Below are 6,534 nucleotides of genomic sequence, written 5' to 3'. Positions count from 1 at the left end.
AACAGCTGGGGCTGAGCAGAGCGTCCCCTGGACAGCCGGCTGTTAGGATATGAGGAGGTTACAATAAAGCCTGTCGTCACAGAACGTTATTACAACCCGCGATTCTCCTGGAGAATTGAGGAGGTTGAGGGCAACCTGGTACCAGGATTTTTCGATGAAGAGGATGCCCAAAACCGGATGGTGGGAAGGAGCAGACTCGAAATTCCTGACAGCTGAGGGAGGGGAAAACCAGTCGGGGTTTGCTGTGGCCTTAAAGACCTAGGCGGGAGAGGGGAAAACAAGTAGGGGTCCGCTGTGGCCTTAAAGATCTAGCTGGGGTGTGGTCCCCCCCTCGCCTCGGGCTGAAAGGGCTGCCGGACGATCAACGGTCAGTTCCCTCAAGTTATCCCAGGCAAGGTTTTAGGTTTTCCAGTTAGGGGACACTTACCAATCCGAGGGCCGGTGATGGATACAGCACTGGCGTTCAAGAAAGTGAGCGAAGGCCTTAAGGGGTGAGTCCCACCAGCGCCAGAACGGGTTCCCGCCTTAGGGCGAGAGGAACCCAATCCGAATCACGGCACCAATGAAAGACAGTGGCGCACAGTGAGACTCAACACCCGTTAAGGCCAAGAGATTTAATGGGTCGAACGCGGTGGCTATAGGACCTGAGGGTCAGGCTGTAGCGCCAAGCAAGAGTGTGGAGGCTTTTATAGGGGCTTAGGGCGACCTGTCTGTCGTCTATAGGTCAGCTGGCAGAGCTTCATGTAGGTTGGTGGATTTTTCACGGGCGCGGGAAAGGGTGCGGAGGGAGAACAAAGGAAGGCACCGGTTTCAATCGCCATTTTAGTTTGCTGGGTTGCCGTTTCCAGGAAAGGGAGGGGATGTGGCTTTACTTGTGGTTTGGTGGCGGCCCTTCAGATAACATCTCTTAAATTGTGTATACATTTTTTGGCACCCTGTATATAGCACTCCTATAAGCCAAAAATTATCAGCAATAGCATGATAATGTTAAGCCACTGAAGCAACAAAAATACATATAAATATATTAAAATAGTCATAACAAAAAAAAATAAAAAAGAAAAACTATAGATCTTTACTGAAAAAGATAAAAGAAGAGTTGAAAAAAATAGAAGAGGTAACAGAATCCTATTTGGGAAGGAGCAAAATGTAAAGATAACAGTTCTTCTCAAATTAACTCATACATTTAAAATGACTTCAATCCAAATTTCTAAGAGATTGATTTTTAAAAATTTGTCAAAAGTAATTTAATACTCATCTTGAAGAGTAAATAAGACCAAATGAGTTTCTTAATTAAATAAATAAAGGAATACCCTGCTAGATATTCAAATCTAATATAACTGTAATAATTAAAACATTATAATGCTGGAGATACACAAAAAACAAAGACCAAAAACAGAACAGCAAACACAGAAACAAACCCAACTACGATTATGAATTTAATACAAACAAGGCCAGGCACAGTGGCTCATGCCTGTAATCCCAGCACTTTGGGAGGCCTAAGGAAAAAGATTGCTTGAGCCCAGGAGTTTGAGACCAGCCTACGCAAAATAGTGGGACCTAGACTCCACCAAAAAAGAACAAAAACTTAGCTGGTTGTGGTGGTGTGCACCTGTAGTCCCTGCTCCTCAGGAGACTGAAGAGGAAGGATTACCTGAGCCTAGGAGGCCGAAGATCTGGTGAGATGTGATCATGCCACTATATACCAGCCTGGGTGACACAGTGAGACCCACATCAAAAAAAATAGAAAAAGAATTTAATACAACCAAAATATTTTATTCAAGTAAAGAACAACAGAAAAGAATATATCCAATATAGTACTAGGGCAATTGACGAATCATTTGGGAAATAAATAATATCAATTCTTTCTTTTTCCCAGACGTTTAAAATAAATTTTAGACAAATGTAAGTTTTTAACATAAGACATGTTTACATAAACTTCAAGTAAAAATTGTTTTTACACAGGGCACCAAAAGTAGAAATAATGAAGAAAAGGATAAGTAGATGTTGACTTAAAATTCAATATGTAATCTATCAGACATCTATTAAATGTCTACTGTGTGTCAGGCATTGCACAAGATCTCAGCCTCACCACATTTGTACTCTAGTAAGTAAACTATACATACACCCAGCTGCTTTACATCTGAATGGAGTCACGTGACTATTCTGAGCAATAAAATATGAAAGGAAGAGATGCAAGCTTCTTCCAGGCTTGCTCTATTTAGAAACAACAACACAATCTTCCTCTTTTTTCCCTGTTTTCATCAACCTTGATAGCCACATGCTGGTAGCATTATCAATGGTGGAAGAAGACTTGACCTACAGTTGCCACTTGGAGAAGGAGCCAGTTCAGGAGAGCCTCCTAACCATGAAAGTACCCACAGAACTTTGCATGAGCAAAGAAGAAATTTTTATTGCATTAAGTCACTGAGATTTGAGGTTGTTTGTTACAGCATATTGCCTCTCCTGACAGGTATAAAAATTATTACTGAAAGTGGAACTGGCTTAGCAGACATTAGCAGTGCCAGTGAGGAAACATGGCAGACTGGAAGGCTGGATATTCATGAAATACAGAGGCAAAACATTTGGAAGACCTGTCATCTGAAGTGGCTTAAAAGGTAGACTATGTGCCTACTGATCCTAGAGGAGAGAGAAGAGGTTAGAAAACAAAGCATTAGCTGTGGATGTTGGTCATTATTTGCTGAAGTTGCAGTTTTATAAAAAACAGCTGCACTCGGGAAAGAAGTAAAAGAAATAAAAGACGACAGAGCCATTTCAGTTATTTGTAACACTAAAGGATGAAAAAGCCAACTGCTTTTAAACCCCAAATAGTACAAGATGGAATTTTTTAAGGCTTTAAGTCACAAAACCCAGTAAAATGTCTTAGGGGAATCAAGTGACTCCAGGCAACTATTATAGTAAGGGTGTATTCTTCTCAAAGGTTCTTCTCGATAGACTCAAGGTGGATACTGTATGAATAGTGTAGTATAAGATGGTAAAGAAAAAAAAGAGAGAGAAAAATAATGAAAGAAATCGGAAGTCGTTCTGAACACATAGCACTAAATAACAGCAAAGAAATCAGAAGTCTTCCAAGTTTAAAGGGGAATTACAAATCACCAGAGAAACTATAATTAAGCAAACGTACAAACTGTTTAATATATAAAACTTGGGCTTCAAGTTGCAGGAGCAAGAAGAGGGCAGAAAAAGCTGTATAGCTCCCAAAGAGTCATTGCCTCCACATCCACCTCTTGCATGGTCAAGGAGAATGAGGGAAAAGGTGGTGGAGCCAAGAACCACAGAGAGCAAGGCTAGAGCAGCCTTTTCCAACCAGGGGACAATTAAGCCCAAGGCATACCTTGTAAGTAAACAATTAGCATCTTTCCCATGTATCTAGGATAGTTGTAGCTAAGTATCAACCATGGGATAACTGGAAGTAGTCACTGGAATCATTTTCTGCTTCATTCTCCCATGGAACCCCAGTTGCTAAAGGATTCCAGGGAGTCACTTCAGGAAAGACAAACCTGTATCTAATTAGGAAACTTCCTCCACTGCCAAGACAGAAGACTTCAGGATTTCAACATTGGTATGGTCTGGGAATTGCTGAATGGAAAATGAATACTTCTGAATGATACTGACAGGTGTAACAACATTTTTTGAGGATAATGTAAGAGGCCTTTAAAAATAACATACATCTCTTTTCACCCAGCAATTTCGCTTTTAGGATCACATCTGAATGAAATAATTGTAGGTATGTGCAAAGATGTTCACTGAAATGTTAGTCATGGGGCAAGTTTCTTACTGTGTAAATTTGAATATGCAAAAAACATCGATATACTTTATGTCCTTTAAATAAAAATAAATATAACAGCATTCCCCCCAGTCCTACCAGAAAGGTGGGAAATGAGTCTTGGCCTTTTGTGGAGACTCCTCTGTCTTCTGGAATCTTCTTGGCTCTCTAGTCCAAGGAATCCTGGAAGTTTGCATCAAGTCCAACTTGTGGACACTGATGGCTTCCTTTTCCAAGCCCGCATGGTCTCCTGGAGGCAATGAGTCTAGCTTCCATGCCTTGCTTGAAGACAGGAACATTTCCCAAGGATGAGAACCCACTGCCTGAGGTTAGTCCCTCATAGCCGTTCCCAGTGAGGTCCTGCACCCCCTGGGGCACTGTCAGGCCCAGACTCACATCCTTCCACACTCTCCCTCTCTTTGATGACTCCAAAACTCCTCTCCCAGACAAAGCCACTTTGCCCTTGCTCTTTGCATAATCTCCTCAATAAACTGAGACTTACTCAAACAAAAGCCAGGAAGAAAGAATATCTTCATGGGCCAGACAAAGAAAGTGGCTCTGTTCTTGAAAGGAGGGAAAGTAAAAACTGGTGAGAACCAAACACAAAGAGCACTCATCCTTTCGTATTCTTCCGCAAAGACAAAAATAAAATACAAAATGTGTAAATTTTTCAACACCTTTATGATAGCAAAGCTATCAGAAATAAATGAAATGATTTGCAATTGAGGAGATTAAATTCATTAAGGTTATGCAATGTAAGGAATATTATGCAGGAATTACAACATGATATAGAAGATTAAATAATAGAAAAATGTTGACTGCAGAAAGAAAAGGAAGGAAAGGTGAGAAACAGGTTTAAAAAAAAAGTAAAAATGTTGCCACTTCTATAAACCCAAAGTTTGCAGCATAGAAGGGAATATAAATAGACATGTGTGTCTGTGTATATAAGCCTAAGCACACACATATATCATATGCGAAGACATACATCATATGCAAAGACATACTGCATGATGCTACAATGGATGGTGGAATTATGCATATTTTTTCTTTTTGTTTGTATCCATTTAGTGAATTTTTATAATAACATGTTTTATTTTCATGATCAAATCTTTTTTTTTTTTGAGTAGTTTTTATAAAGAACTCAGAACCCATTTCCCTCCACTGCCACCATCTCCCAGCCTCAGTCCTGCCTGGCTTTGGGCTCTGGCAGCTGCCATCAGCCTGCTAACTCAGACTTTGAAAGAGCAGAGCCCAAGTCATGTGAAATATAATTGAAAACACTCCTCAAGGTCTTTAAAAGCATTACTGGCTCTTCATTCTGTGCTGAGGATGGGCCTGAGTCTGGGTTTCACAGGGACAGACCCAAGGGAAGACAGGGAGAGAGCAAGGTTCCTGTCAGAACTAGAGGACCAGGGAAGAAAGAGAAGTCAGGCGACAAGGAAGGGGTGGAGGTTGAGACAGGGAAGAGCAGGGAGGGAATGAGAAAGAAGGGCCAGACACTTTCCTGACTGTCTTTTTTAAAGAAGAAGTAAAATATATGGCAAGGGCACAGGCTTGGATCCTTGCCTGCATAATGTAAATAACGCCTGATTCATAGCGTGGCCGTGAGGATTTTATAAGAGTATAATTCGGAACATCAAGTATTTACCCTGCCCTAAAATCCATCTTACTGTGCATGAACTGGCAGTTGCTAAAGGAGAATCCTTATGACCAAACCAAATTAAAAGTTTCTGAAGTAAGACCTAGGAAAATGAATGGTGCAAAGAGTCCTGGGGTCAAGAGGGGCCTGCCTCTGGGAAGCCCTGGGGCTTCACATAAGACTCGCCTTCTGGCACCTCTGTCCCCTCTGAAACAACGGCCCAGGCTGAGCTGGATCAGTGATTGTCAGAGTCAGCTGTAGAAAACTCTAAGTGTTCCAAACCTCCAAAGACACCCATGGGATTGGGGCGGGTGTCGCCAGTACACATGGACACAGGCTCAAATTCTCTCTATTTTACAAATGCGCTTATGGAAGAGTTTTTTGTTGTTGTTGTTTTTAATAAATGCTCTATGGATGAAAAATAGTTTGGAAACTACAGCACTTGATGATTTTTACATTCCCTTTCTCTTCTATCATCTGGTGTTTTTTTATTTGTTTGGTTTTTGTTTTGCTTGTTTGTTTTTTGAGACAGGTTTTCACTCTGTCGCCCAAGCTGAATGCAGTGGCACCGTCATGGCTCACCACAGCTTCAAACTTCTGGGCTCAAGTGATCCTCTTAGCTCAGCCTTCTGAGTAGGTGAGACTTCAGGTGCATACCACCATGCTCAGTTAATTTTTTTCATTTTTGTAGAGATATGGTCTTGCTCTTTTGCCCAGACTGGTCTTGAACTCCTGGCCTCAAGCAATCCCCTGACTTGGTCACACAAAGTGCTGAGATTATAAGCATGAGCCACTCTGCAGGCCAATGTTTTTTTATCGTTGTAGAAGCAAGAGGTAATTCAATACCAATGATGGAACAACACCTAAGGCAATACAGCAACACAAAACAGGCTCCTGTCTGGGGTCAGCCCCGTACTGTTCCACTACCTGCCTACCTCCTTTTGGGTGTTAAATATGAATTCTTAAGAAGGAAGGAAAGAAATAAAGAAAGAGAGAGAGTCTGAGCTAGAAGAAGGAAGAAGAGGGGAGAAAGGAGGGAATCTATAGCCTTTGGCAATAACAGAATACAGGGTGGCTAGTATCGTGACTTCCATGGGTCCTGAGCACTTTG

Source organism: Carlito syrichta, unplaced genomic scaffold (assembly GCF_000164805.1).
Source record: "Carlito syrichta isolate Samal-C Ts95f unplaced genomic scaffold, Tarsius_syrichta-2.0.1 Scaffold314837, whole genome shotgun sequence".
NCBI classification, from domain to species: Eukaryota; Metazoa; Chordata; class Mammalia; order Primates; family Tarsiidae; genus Carlito; species Carlito syrichta.
Note: the sequence above shows the minus strand (reverse complement) of the source record.